Below are 14,236 nucleotides of genomic sequence, written 5' to 3'. Positions count from 1 at the left end.
ATTTCCGGTGCAACCGGAAGTGACGAGGTAGGGAAGTCTCATGAAGTAGGGTAATGTAACGTTACACCCCCATTACGCCAGAAATCTAACTTTTAGAAAATGCCAATTAGCTTCTCGGAGCAGGAAGGGGGGGGTGTTGTTCCTGCTCCTAGAGGCTCCGTTCTCCCACCTTTGTCACCTCCCTCCAAGTCCTGATGGACAGGGCCAGGCAGCGCTCGCATCTGTCTGCCAGCCTGTGCTCTGGTAAAATCTAGCGCCGTTTAGGCTCAGGAGCTGTGAGGAAGCTGGCAGCCTGCGAGCGTCTTTCTCTCACCGTGCCTGCGCTGAACGGCACAAGATTTCACCAGAGCACAGGGCTGGCTGCAGGATGCGAACGCTGCCTGGCCCGGTCAATCAGGACATGGAGGGAGGTGACAAAGGTGGGAGAATGGAGCCTCTAGGAACAGGAACACCCCCCTGCTCCTAAAGGCTAATTAGCATATTATAAAAGTTACACTTCTGGGGTAACGGGGGCATAGCTAAAAGTAGGAATAGGCTACTTGGGTTTAGCTGACATTAGCACATCACTAATGTCAGCTAGCTTAATAGGGTTAAATCTGGTGACAGATTCCCTTTAAATTGCAGTATGCCCGGCATTTTTTGCATACTGCTCTATAGACATAACAGGGGAGGGGGGCACATAGCTTCCTACATAAAATGCAAGCCCAAAAAAAAATAAAAAGCCCTAAGAAGGACGACCATAAAAAAATAAAACAAAACAAGTCTGCTCGAGTCAGATGGTCTTGGATGCGCTCTTTTTGGGCAAACAAAAAATAAATAAATCCAGGCAGTATCTTTAATCTTTATGATTGATCTTCTGTGCATTTACATTAAGAAATCATTGCGAGATCACCACTAGTGATGAGTGAACTTGCGTTTTTTAGGTTCGGGTTATCTAAGAATTCCGTTATGGATTCCGCTACGATAGACCATTAGTTACGGTTTGTGGTAGCGGAATAATCCATAACGGAAATATTAGATAACCTGAGCCTTTTTTACGCCAAACTTGAAAACACAAGTTCGCTCATCCCTAATCATGAAGAGTGCTAATGCTACATGTGAACAGAGCTCTAGCGCTGGCTGCGGCATCTACATGTGAAAGTGATAATGACTCATGATGTGAAAACGCAGCCACTAATCCGGTGCAAGAACAAAAGTGAAAGTGCAAGAAAGCAGCACCCACCCTGTGCCCAGGGCAGACATCTCTGCTTCACCAGCATGCAGAATATAAAGCAGTGCAGCGGCCTGCACATCAGCATATTAGGAAGTACCAGAATCAGAACCAGCCCAGAAACCCTGTCAGCACTACAAGTCTCAGCATTTCCTGCCAATGTTCTGCATGATGGCTGCTGCTCTGCCCCTTGTGACCCTCTATCCATAAAGGGATTATAGCACACCCGCTCCTACCGCATACTCAGGGGAGCCAGGCTCCGGTACCGTTTCCACCTCAGGAGACTGAACGCATCTTGCCGTCTGGCAACACCTACGCACCGGCTGCCGGGAGCTCAGCCTCTGACGGTACGCGAACACCAGCCGGGGCGGGGCAAAGGCCATGTCACGTGATGTCTTATCAGCCCAGAAGAGCAGGGAGGCGGGAGCTAAGCAGGCTAAATAACGTTAGAGAGTTGGGTCTCGAGCCCATGGAGGTCTCTGATTGGTAGCGGGGTTCCCGCCTCCTGGTATATAAGGCGCGGGCGGCAGCTCTTCAGTGCTTGTGAGGGAGACAGGTGGTAACGGAGAGCAACGTGTCTGCGGAACTAGTCCGAGTAGATGAGGATGGAGGCAAAATGTAACCGGAAGAGCTGGTTCTGTTTGCTGCTTCTCAACCCTTGAAGCAGAGAGGAACTTTGAACTCACATTTTTGAGGGCCTGGTGTTTATCACAGTGATATTTGTAAATAACCTTTATTTATATGGGGCAACCATATTCTGCATTAAGGGTTATTCTTTTTCAGTATTGAAATCTGGTAAAGGGTCTCGATACCGGGAAAAAAAAGCATCAGTTTTGTCCTAATGCATTCTGAAAGGAAAGCAATCTGCTCACTATGCAGCAGGATCAAAAATGTAAATACTGGATTTGTCTAACAGATCCGGAAAAAAACTATATCCGTTTACATAGGGCTTGCCGGATCCGTTGCCGTAACTGCCTGCCAGATCCTTGCAAAGCTAGTGTGAAAGTACCTTCAGAGGGATCGCGTACAAAATAAAGGACAGCACAAAATTACCAGTTAATATACAACTGATACACTAGGAGTGAGGGTCCTGCTCTCAAGGGCTTGCAATCTATGAGGAAGGGGGGAGGGAGGAAGTCCTTACATATACTGTAGATGTGGACAGGAGTTTTTTTCAGGGTCTTGTATAATACATACTGTACCAGTAAACTAGCATAGAGCCACCGTCACCTGACATCCAAAGAAGTAGCTCACCCTGGCATAGACAGTGGGCAGAATAGGGCATGTAGTGCCATCCTATACTATAAAGAGAAGCTACCAGGCAACCAATACAGGGGGTTTACCAAAGAAGGCCTCGTTGATGAGTTGGATCTAAAGGTGGCCATACACATAAGATTAAAATCGTCCGGAATGACTGGTTCCAGCCTACTGTCGTTTGAAAAACAAACATTCGCGATTGCTGGCTGCGTTCCGCCGTGGTGAAAAACTTTGGCTGTTCATTGCCACGACTGCGTGTTGATGGCATGATTAGGCTGAATTCAGCCGATCACTTGCCATTGTGCTCAAGCCCCAGGGAGTCTGTTTTTATTAAAAGCTGACTCTGTGGTCGGGCAGTTTAGTTGGTGGGATCGTTCGTACTAATCATCTCATTGACAACTGATTGGCCACAATGCAGCTGATCATTCTCTCAAATGTATGGCCAGCTTAATTCTAAGTCATAAGTTGAGTCTGGTTTCCATTGAATGTTGAAAATATTGTATCCTGAGGCTGTTGTATCCAGGGACCACTGTGCTTGAGCTAGTCCTTTGGGTCTCGGGATTACTGTCAGAAGAAAGAGCTCAGTTCAGAGTAAAGGGGGAAGGGTTAAATGGTCAGGAGTCAGTTTATGGGACATGAGAAGCCTGCTTGAAAAGATGTGTTTTTAAGGCACGTTTGAAGGTAAGGCAATTAGGAATTAACCTGATTGTCCGTCTTGAAAAAGACTTGAAGACGGGAATCAGATGTTGTAATTATAGAGTATTTTAATCTTAGATTGTTGGGAGAATGGAGAGCATGAGTATGGTGGTAGACAGAAATGAGCGAGGAGCTGTATGGAGGTCCAGCACTTTGGAGAGCTATGTGGGTGAGAAGTTTGAACTATATTCTGTGGTGGATGGGCAACCAGTGAAATGACTGGCATAGGCTAGAGGCATCAGTGTAGCAGTTGGACAGATAGAGGAGCCTGGCTGCTGCATTTAGGACAGACTGAAGGGGGGAGAGTAGTGAGAGTAAGACCAATTAGTAAAGAATTGCAATGGTTAAGATGAGGGTGAATGAAAGTAACAAGTTTTGGCTTTCCACTGTGAGAAAGAGGCGGATTCTGGAGATGTTTTGGAGGTGCAGACGACAAAAGTGTGAAAGTGTTTGAATATGGGGAACAAAGGAAAGATCTGAGTCAAACATGACCACAAGACAGCTAGCGTTCTGTCCAGGGGTTTTGATAGTACCACAGACCGAAATTAAAATTTCAAGTTTAGGTGAGTTAGTAGATGGAAAAAAGACAAGAAGTTCCGTTTCAGATAGAGGACACGATCTTAGAGTAATGTCATGGGATGAAGTGTACAGTTGGGTGTCTTTAGCATATAGATAGTACTGAACACCAAATCAACTGATAGTCTTTCCGATGGGGGCTGTGTAGAGAGAGGAGAGTAGAGGACCTAGAACTAAACCCTGAGGAACATCAAGAGGATGAGGAGAAGAAGCAGAGCCAGCAAATGATACCCTAATGGAGCAGCCAGAGAGATAGGAAGAGAACCAGGAGAGGGCAATGTCCTTAAGACCAATTGAGTGGAGCATGGTGAGGAGGATGCTGGTCTACTGTATCAAATGCTGTAAAGAGATCCAGAAGAATCGGTAGAGAGTAGTTGCCATTTCTATTTGCTGTCAAGAGATGGTTAGACACTTTGGTAAAGGCAGTTTCTATAGAGTGGAAAGGACAAAAGGAAGATTGTAAGGGGTCAAGAAGAGAGTTTGCAAAAAGGTAGCTTATTAAGTGAGAGTAGACGAGACGTTCCCGGAGTTTAGAGATAAAGGGGAGGTTAGAAACAGGTCGGGTCAAGAGATGTTTTTTTTTTTTTTTGTAGTGGGGTTATAACAAAATGTTTGAAACAGACTACTGACATCACAATTTTCTAAGGAGGCTGAAGTTAGTTTCTTATTCACATTTTTTTATTGAATCATGAGGAGAACTTTTCACCAGTAAAACATATGTTGCATTGAGCGGTCCTGAAGGGAAATCAGTTGAAAGCAGCATGAAAACAGAAATGACTGGCGCACAAATGAGCATCAAAGTTGCCACAAAACAATGTGATTTAAAGGGTTAAATTAATTTGGGGCACTGCACTAAAAACATAAAGTGGTTGGTGCCCCACATCACACTGTTTTGTGGCAATCTTGATGCCCATTTGTGTGCCACAGGGCAGTGTTCCCTCTAAGCTGCGCGGGTGGGCGGCCGCGCAGCAATTATTGTGGCCCCGCTCACAAGTTTATAATGCCCGCTCACTCAGTCTACAGCGCACCGCAAGGTTCGCTATCGCTGCTGGCAAGATGCCAGCACTTGTCGTCAGACTCATCTGCGTGACGGCGCCGGCGTCCTCCTCTTAGTCCTGTGCAGCTCAGCGCAGCGGGGCGCCGCCTACCAGCTACCACGTATTGCCGCGCTACTTCTGCCTCCGCCTTCTTTTTGCAGGAAGAGGAGGACTGAGCAGCAGCAGGCAGTAAGGTGCGGTAGTGGCGGCGGCGCCATCTTAGAGCCAGGCCAGAGGCACACGCTAGAGTGAGACTGAGTTTCTCCTATGGGCTACCTACAATAAGTAAAATCCTAGAAACCGTCATTGATTGCTGAACTGGTCTCTCCTGGTATTTCTAGAGTGTTAACTTGTGACAAGAAGTGGAGAACAGCGGGGGACAATAGTGGCATTAGTAGACTACTAGTGCCACTATTGTCCCCCACTGTTCTCCACTTCTTGTCACGAGTTAACACTCTAGAAATACCAGGAGAGACCAGTTGAGCAATCAATGACGGTAGAATGTCAGCAGTAGGGGAGAACACTAAACAATCTTAGTTATTTTTAATCCTATAGGCTAGCCGCTAGAGTGAGTGAAGTGAATGAGTCTCTCTGGCCGAGCCTGATAGTGATAAGTCCTTCATGTGGGCAGCAGGAGCTGTGTCTGTGTTACCTAAGAAAGCAATGAAAACCGCATGTACTGTATGGGAGGTTTTATCACAGCAGACTAGCCAATGCAAAACAAGGGAATGCTGGTTGGCGCCGCCATCTTAGAGAGGCTAGAGTGAGTCTCCCTGGAACAGCATTGCATTCCCTTCAGGTTTTGCATTGGCAATGTTGCTTGTCTCAGCCAAGGAAAATGGGGGAAAAAGTAACATATATAACTATATACAACAGGAGAGGCCTGGGTTATACCAGCATGTTCCATATCACTGTATACAAGAAGATGTATAACTTATACCAGCTGTACATATATAATTATATACCGGAGATGCCCAGGTTATACCAGCATGGTCCATATCACTATATACAAGAAGATGTATTACTTATACCAGCTGTACATATATAATTATATACCGGAGATGCCCAGGTTATACCAGCATGTTCCATATCACTGTATACAAGAAGATGTATTACTTATACCAGCTGTACATATATAATTATATACAGAAAATGCCCAGGTTATACCAGCATGTTTCATATCACTGTATACAAGAAGATGTATTGCTTATACCAGCTGTACATATATAATTATATACAGAAAATGCCCAGGTTATACCAGCATGTTCCATATCACTGTATACAAGAAGATGTATTGCTTATACCAGCTGTACATATATAATGATATACAGGAGATACTCGAGTTATACCAACATGGTCCATATCACTATATACAAGAAGATGTATAAGTTAGACGTCCTAGCCAGTGTCAGGTTAGCACTTAGCAAGGTCTTTCTTCACTGCGCAGGAGACATTTTGTGTGCGGTTCTGTCACACTGTCCGTCCACTCCAGTAACTGTTTTATCTGGTCTTATTTAGTAGGCTAGATTTATTGTTTTTGCCAATATGTCGGCGATGTTCTCTTGTTTGATTGTCCTATCGCCCAAGTTTGACTAAGCATTGCCCATCTCTAAGCCGACCCCGCTCAGCAACTGCCAAAGCTTAGAGGGAACACTGCCACAGAGGCGTAGCTAGAAATAACTGGGCCCCATAGCAAAAAAAAATTATGCCCCCCCCCCCCCAGATCTACCACCCCCACATACCTCTTGGACCTCGCCGCCACATCCGCAGCTCCTCATGCACTTGCGACGGCTACGCGTAGGACTGAGCACAGACAGTTAGTCACTGGCAACCCATTTGTGCCAGTGTAGGAAATGTATGAATCTAAATGTCTGTGTATTAAAGAAGATTGTTAAATTGTACAGGGGTCTGTAACACAAGAAGGTGAAAGTACATATCGTGGGGTGTGTATGTGTATTACACAGAAGGTAGGGACATGTATCTTGTGTAGTTTGGGTATTAGGGAGAGTAAGGGGTATATATCTAGTGCTGATACACGTGTAGGTGAACAGTGGCTCTGACATAATTCGTCTCTTTCATATTATAAGCTCCCCTTATATATAATTTACTTACAGTTCTGAAGACTCAGGGGTGCTGGCAGGCTTGGCCTCAGGGGTGCTGACAGGCTTGGCCAGGCAGAAGGAGTGTGGGAGACTGTGAGGCCTTTTTTTTTTTTCCAAGCTGCTCCGGAAAAAAAAAAATTCATTACACCTCAGGGCAGACCTCAGCTAACAGCCGCAATAAGATCCCCAATGTAAATAAGACCTCAGATCACACCTCAGCTCAGACCCCAATATGAATGACCCCCAACCAGACCTCAGATAAGAGCCCCATGCCTCATAGCAGCCCCCAGTGCCTCTCCACCAGCCCCCAGTGCCTCTCCATCAGCCCCCAGTGCCTCTCCATAAGCCCCCAGTGCCTCTCCATCGACCCCCTAGTGCCTCTCCATCAGCCCCCAGTGCCTCTCCATCAGCCCCCAGTGCCTCTCGACAGCCCCCAGTGCCTATCCATCAGCTCCCAGTGCCTCTCCATCAGCCCCCATTGCCTCTCCATCAGCCCCCAGTGCCTCTCCAGCAGCCCCCAGTGCCTCTCACCAGCTTCCAGTGCCTATCCATCAGCTCCCAGTGTCTATCCATCAGCCCCCAGTGCCTCTCCATCAGCCCTCAGTGCCTCTCCATCAGCCCCCAGTGCCTCTCACCAGCCCCCAGTACCCTCTCCATCAGCCCCCCATCATTGGTGGGCAGTGCACCCCCCCTCCATCATTGGTGGCAGCAGTAGTTCCGATCGGAGTCCCAGCAGTGTAATGCTGGGGCTCCGATCGGTTACCATGGCAGCCAGGACGCTACTGAAGTCCTGTCTGCCATGGGCAGTTACTCTGCAGCATACTTACATGCGCTGTGGCCGCCTGGCGCTCCTTCTTCTTGTAACTCGTCACAGGTCTGTGCGGCGTATTGCTTATGCTTATAGCAATTCGCCGCACAGACCTGTGACGAATTACAAGAAGGAGGAGCGCCCTGCGGCCACAGTGCATGTAAGTATGCTGCAGAGTAACTGGCCATGGCAGACAGGATTTCAGTAGCGCCATGGTAACCGATCGGAGCCCCAGCATTACACTGCTGGGACTCAAATCGGAACTGCTGCTGCCACCAATGGGGGGGGGGGGGGTACGGCTTTACTGTGGCTCTCCTGGCTTGAGGGGGCCCGGGGCTATTGCGACCGCTGCAACCCCTATAACTACTCCAGTGGTGTGCCAGTCATTTTTGTTTTTATGCCGCTTTCAACTGATTTTACATTAGGACATCTCACTGCAACTTTAATGGCGAAGAGTACTCTTCAACATTCATTAGAAACATGAAAAATACAAATGATGTGAATAAGTATTTTAAAAAAAATGTTTTTGCATCACCACATCCCAAAAGCCATAACTTTTTAAATTTTTTGTTCTGTGAAGCTATGTGAGGGCTTGATTTAGATTTTTGTTGGATGGGTTGTAGTTTTCATTGGTATCATTTTGTGTGCTACTTTTTTTTTTATTGTTTTTGTTTTTGGTTGACCAATAAGCAAAAAACAACAATTCTTAAGGTAGGTCATTGATATGTACTGGCTGCACAACCTCTTTAATTTAACCCCTTTTACCCTGGATTTTTTTTTGGCTCTACGCTTTCGTTTTTCGTTCCCCGCCTTCCCAGAGCCATAACTTTTTTTTTTTTTTCACATAGCTGTATGAGCGCTTATTTTTTGTGGGACAAGTTATACTTTCCAAAGCCACCATTTATTATTGTATAGAATGTAGTGGAAAGTGGGGAAAAAAAATCCAAAGGTGGTGGTGTTACGGGGAGCTGGCGACGCGCTCTCCCTTCGCAGCTCTGCTGGCATCCCGCACAGGTAGAGGAGCGAAGACGCAGCTGGCGTCCTCGTCTCCACAGTAACCAGGGGGCGGGGAAGACCCGGCCGCGCACGCCTCCTCAGCATGGCCGGCGTCCTCCATCCCCTAGACAACGAACAGATGGGGAGCTGAGCGCCGATAAGGATGAATCAGCGCTCAGCTGTGTTGAGATGTGTGATGCGAATCACGTGACGCTGGCCATGTCACGTGACTCACCAGTCGGGGCTATTTAAACAGGCAGCCTGCTGGCCACAGGTTGCCTGTGATTGGTCTTGCTACCCTCACCAGCATTTTCGCATAATGCGTATTTTGTGTGTTTGGACATCGGCTTTGCTTTTGACCTCGACCTTGAGACCTTCTTGGAATTGACGTTACATCTTGGCTTCTGACTTTGGATTGTTTTGACCTTGTGATTGTGTTGCTCCCGGTGTATCTGACGTGAACTCCCGGCTTTGACTTTTGCTTCCTTGACTCTGTTACCGTACTCCACTTATCTTCTTTAGGCCCCTGCACGTATCTAAGCGAGTGACTGCCGCCAAGTTGTACGCCGTCGGTTAGGACAGGCCGTGCAAGTAGGTAGGGATAGAGGTGCGGGTGGATATCACGGCTGCACTCTTCCCTTCCGTCTGTGACAGGTGGAATTGAAAAAGAAACACGCAATTTCGCCACAGTTTTACGTTAGTTTTATTTGACGGCGTTCATTATGTGGCAAAAACAACTTATCTTCATTCTCCAGGTCAGTACGATTCCGGCTATACCACATATGTATATTTTTCCTTGATTTTTCAGCGTTTTGATGCTGAAAAAACAATAAAAAAAAACTAAACAGCATAATTTTTTATTTTTTTTGCTGTCATCTTCTGACTCCTATAACTTTTATGTAGTTATGTGTACGGAGCTGTATAAGGGCTTATTTTTTGCCGGTCGATCAGTACTTTTTATTGATACAATTCTGGGGTGTGTTTGGTGTTTTGATCACCTTTTATATAAAAAAATTTGTGGGAGGAGAAGCGACCCCAAAAATTACAAATCGGCCATTTTGACCCCTTTTTTCTGTTCCGCCTTTTTCTGTATGGGATTAATACTTTTATATTTTGATAGTACGGTGTTTTCACATTCTTAATTCTCATTTTAGGGAAAGGGGGGTATTTGAATTTTAATATTTTAATATTTATTTGTTAAAACTTTATTTTTTACACTTTATTTTTTATCATTAGATTGCTATTGTCATAGACTCCAATGCACTTGCATTGGAGTCTATGATGATTTTACCACTTTCCTATGGAGCCCTGTTACAGGCAAGGTGTCACGGACTATCCCGCGACAGGTGGCAGGAGATCGGTGAGACTGGCAACACGTGGTTTGATCTGACATGTTTTCCGTTTGGCTCAAACGACGTCTGTGTTGTTTCTGGTGCTTGCCACATCTTCTTTCCCCAGGTGCGGCTATTAGCGTCACTTAACCATCTCTATTTGTAGTTGCTTCTCCCACAATGCTGTGCGGTTTATAGCTTCTGTTTGGACCTTTGGATAGATTGTGGTTGGATCTCGGCTGATTTCCTGGTCCTTCCATTGCTCCTTTGAAGTTAAGTATTTCCTTTCCCTTTTGTATTTTGCTTGGGTTCTGTGTGTTGCATTTCCCTATTGTTTGTATTAGGTCTGAAGGAGACTCTTGTTCGCCCTTATTTTTGGAGGAACAGGTAGTCTTGTCCCTGCCATTAGTACAAGGGTCCTATAGGGCTTGATAGGACTCTAGGTATTCCTGCGTATGAACTCATTTACCTTTGGGGTCTGTTCATACTGGTAGTCAGTCAGGATTTTGGTTAACGTTTTCACTAGGAGGTGTCCAACTTCCTTCCCTTGTTCTCAGGCCTGATTCCCTGTTTTCCGCTTCCCTCCTATGTTTGGTGTAGTGTTTCCTTCCCACACTGAAGCGTGACATTATAAACCGCCAAAACCGTAATTTTTTGTTTGTTTGTGTGCAGCCATGGATCCTATTGCTGCACTGGGATGTCAGCTGTAAGGGCTATCTTTAGAGGTAGCTGATCTCCGCATGACCGTCTCACAAATGCAGAGATCACAGGCTGTTGGTCCTGGTGGTAGAGGTGGAGACCAGGCCTATCTGGAGCCTAAAATTGCCCTCATGGACAGATTTTCTGGGGGACGTAATAATTTCATTTTGTTTAGGGAGGCGTGCAAACTGTATTTTAGGTTATGTCCACACTCATCCGGGGATGAGAAACAGCGAGTCGGTGTGGTTATTTCCTTGCTTAAGGGGGATGCGCAGTCATGAGCTATTTCTCTGCCGACCATATCGCAGTCTCTCCGGTCAGTAGATTAATTTTTCAAAGCTTTGGGTCTTATCTACGATGATCCGGATTGGACCTCTCTAGCCGAAACCAAGCTGCGCGGCCTTCATCAGGGTGATCGTTCCACTGAGATTTATTGCTATGAGTTTAGGATATCGGATACGGAGTGGAGTTTTGTTAAGGGTTATCAGAGAGGCTGAAGGACGCTTTGGCCTTTCATGAAACCCCAGTGTCTCTGGCGGCTGCTATGTCTCTTGCTATACCATTGATAGACGCCTGAGAGAGAGATCTAGGGGCCCCCACTCTCAGGATGTACTATCACATGTTGTATCGTCCTCCTCTGACACTTTGGGTGAAGCTACTCCTGGGTTTATGTCTGGGGACGAACCCATGCAATTCGGAGGAGCTTCTCTTGGATCCGCTTTTAAACATACTGGTAAATAGGAAGGGAGTGTGTGTTTTTTCTGTGGACAGAAGGGACATTTTATCAGAGTATGTCCATACATTCAACGGCAAAAAGAAAAAAGAGGCGCCATTGGTTGGAAGGGGTGATTCATCTGATCACGATGTTCACAGATCACAAAAACCTGTCTTACCTGGAGTCGGCTAAACAACTGAACCTGAGGCAGGCCAGATGGTCTTTTTTTCCCCCCACCAGATTCAATTTCACTTTCACCTATCCTCCTGGGGTTAAGAACATCAAGGCAGATGCCTTGTCACGTTGTTTTCCTGGAGGTGGTGAGTCCTATACTGTCAGAAGGGGTGGTGATATCCTCTTTACCCTGAGGTGAAGGTGTTAGAGGCCCAGGAAGATGCACCAGATTCTTCCAAATCTCCAGTGGCAGCAGGGTTCTTTTTTGTTAAAAAAAAAAAAGGACAGAGGTCTTCGGCCATGTCTTGATTTCCGTGAACTCAATTGGATTACTGTCCATAATCCTTACCTTCTTCCTTTGATTCCCGATTTGTTTAACCAGATTGTTGGTGCTCTCCAAGTTAGACTTAAAGGGCTTCTGTCACCCCCACTAAACCTTTTTTTGTTTGTTTGTTTACTTATAATCCCTATAGTGCGATTTCTGCATACATAAGCTAAATAATCATTTCGGTCCAGTAGAATTTGTTAAAAACGTAATTTTAAAATATGCAAATTACCCTGCTACCAGCAAGTAGGGCGGCTACTTGCTGGTAGCAGCCGCATCCTCCGATCCTAAAGACGCCCCCTCCGCATGTTGATTGACAGGGCCAGGGAACGGGATCGTCCTCTGCTGGCCCTGTTTGAATTCAAAATATCGCGCCTGCGCCGTACCTGTTGACATCACGTCTACACCTGGCGCAGGCGCATTTGAGGATGGAGCGGCCGCCTCTCAGTGCGCCTGCGCCGATTGAAGACAGGTACGGCGCAGGCGCGATATTTTGAATTCAAACAGGGCCAGCAGAGGACGATCCCGTTCCCTGACCCTGTCAATCAACATGCAGAGGGGGCGTCTTTAGGATCGGAGGATGCGGCTGCTACCAGCAAGTAGCCGCCCTACTTGCAGGTAGCAAGGTAATTTGCATACTTTAAAATTAAGTTTTTAACAAATTCTACTGGACCGAAATGATTATTTAGCTTATGTATGCAGAAATCGCGCTATAGGGATTATAAGTAAACAAAAAAAAAAAAAAGTTTAGTGGGGTGACAGAAGCCCTTTAAGGGGGGCATATAATCTGGTTAGGATCAAGGAAGGGGATGAATGGAAGACGGCTTTTAATACTCCTGAGGGGCACTTTGAGAACCTGCTTATGCCTTTTGGGTTGACCAATGCTCCTGCGGTTTTCCAGCATTTTGTGAATGACATTTTTCATCACCTTCTGGGGAGGTTTGTAGTCGTGTGGATGCCATTCTAATTTATTCTCCAGATGTGGAGATACATCAGGATCATGTTAGACAGGTGTTAAAGATCCTAAGAGATAAAATGTACACAAAATTAGAGAAGTGTGTTTTTGCTGTACAGGAGGTGCCGTTTTTGGGCTACCTGCTGTCATCTTCAGGTTTTCAAATGGATCCAGAGAAAGTTTGTGCTGTATTGGACTGGGATCGACCCAAAAATCTGAAGCTCTTATTCGGTTTTTGGGGTTCACCAACTATTACCGAAAATGTATTCAGAACTATTCGACAATAGTAAAACCCTTAACTGACATGACTAAGAAAGGGACAGATGTTTCAGTGTGGTCTGATTTGGCGTTGCAAGCCTTTTCTGCGATTAGGAAATGCTTCTCTTCTGACGCTATATTGCTGCAGCCGGATGTATCACAACCTTTCATTGTGTAAGTAGACGTGTCCGAGGTGGGGGTAGGAGCAGTTTTATCGCAGGGTCCATCACCTGGTAAATGGCGTCCATGTGCCTTTTTCTCTAAAAAAACTCTCTTCCGCAAAGAGAAATTATGATGTGGGGAACAGAGAGTTACTGGCCATTAAGTTGGCTTTTGAGGAATGGCGCCATTGGTTGGAAGGGGTGATTCATCTGATCACGATGTTCACAGATCACAAAAACCTGTCTTACCTGGAGTCGGCTAAACAACTGAACCTGAGGCAGGCCAGATGGTCTTTTTTTTCCCCACCAGATTCAATTTCACTTTCATCTATCGTCCTAGGGCTAAGAACGTCAAGGCAGATGCCTTGTCACGTTGTTTTCCTGGAGGTGGTGAGGCCTATACTGTCAGAAGGGGTGGTGATATCCTCTTTACCCTGAGGTGAAGGTGTTAGAGGCCCAGGAAGATGCACCAGATTCTTGTCCCTCTGGGAAAATGTTTGTGCCATCAAAATTGCATCACAAGGTGTTTGAGGAACATCACTGTACAATTCTTATGGGACACCCTGGGAGAAGATCCACTGCTGACCTCCTCTCTCATAGATTATGGTGGCAGGGGTTACATAAGTGTGTTGAGGACTATGTGTCAGCCTATAGTACAGTACCTGTGCACGCGCTAAGGTGACACATACTCGGCCTTCCGGATCTCTACTTCCTTTGCCCATCCTGTCCAGACCATGGACTCACTTATCCATGGATTTTTTCACTGATCTACCTAATTCTTCAGGAAAGACAGTTATTCTGGTGGTGGTTGATCGCTTTAGTAAAATTGTGCACTTTATAGTGTTGCTGGGCCTACCTAATGCTAAAACACTTGCACAAGTGTTTGTTGACAATATTGTGAAACTCCATGGCATTCCCTCTGACTTGGTCTTGAAT

General features: G+C 46.0%; 1 protein-coding gene across 2 annotated transcripts in view; it reads right to left on the bottom strand.

The window, feature by feature from the left end:
• RCBTB1 (RCC1 and BTB domain containing protein 1) overlaps window positions 1-1,592 on the bottom strand; it is a 37,630-nt gene extending 36,038 nt beyond the window's left edge. Inside the window, exon 1 of one of the 2 annotated variants that reach the window (XM_044287398.1) lies at window positions 1,447-1,592. The gene's annotated coding sequence lies outside the window, so the exon portion shown is untranslated. Of the gene's footprint in view, window positions 1-1,436 lie in introns of both variants that reach the window. The other variant, XM_044287399.1, reaches the window with a different exon arrangement.
• Between the last annotated feature and the right edge of the window lie 12,644 nt (window positions 1,593-14,236).

Source organism: Bufo gargarizans, chromosome 3 (assembly GCF_014858855.1).
Source record: "Bufo gargarizans isolate SCDJY-AF-19 chromosome 3, ASM1485885v1, whole genome shotgun sequence".
Lineage (NCBI taxonomy): Eukaryota > Metazoa > Chordata > Amphibia > Anura > Bufonidae > Bufo > Bufo gargarizans.
The sequence above is the reverse complement of the archived record's forward strand: the minus strand, read 5'-3'. Positions and strand labels throughout refer to the sequence as shown.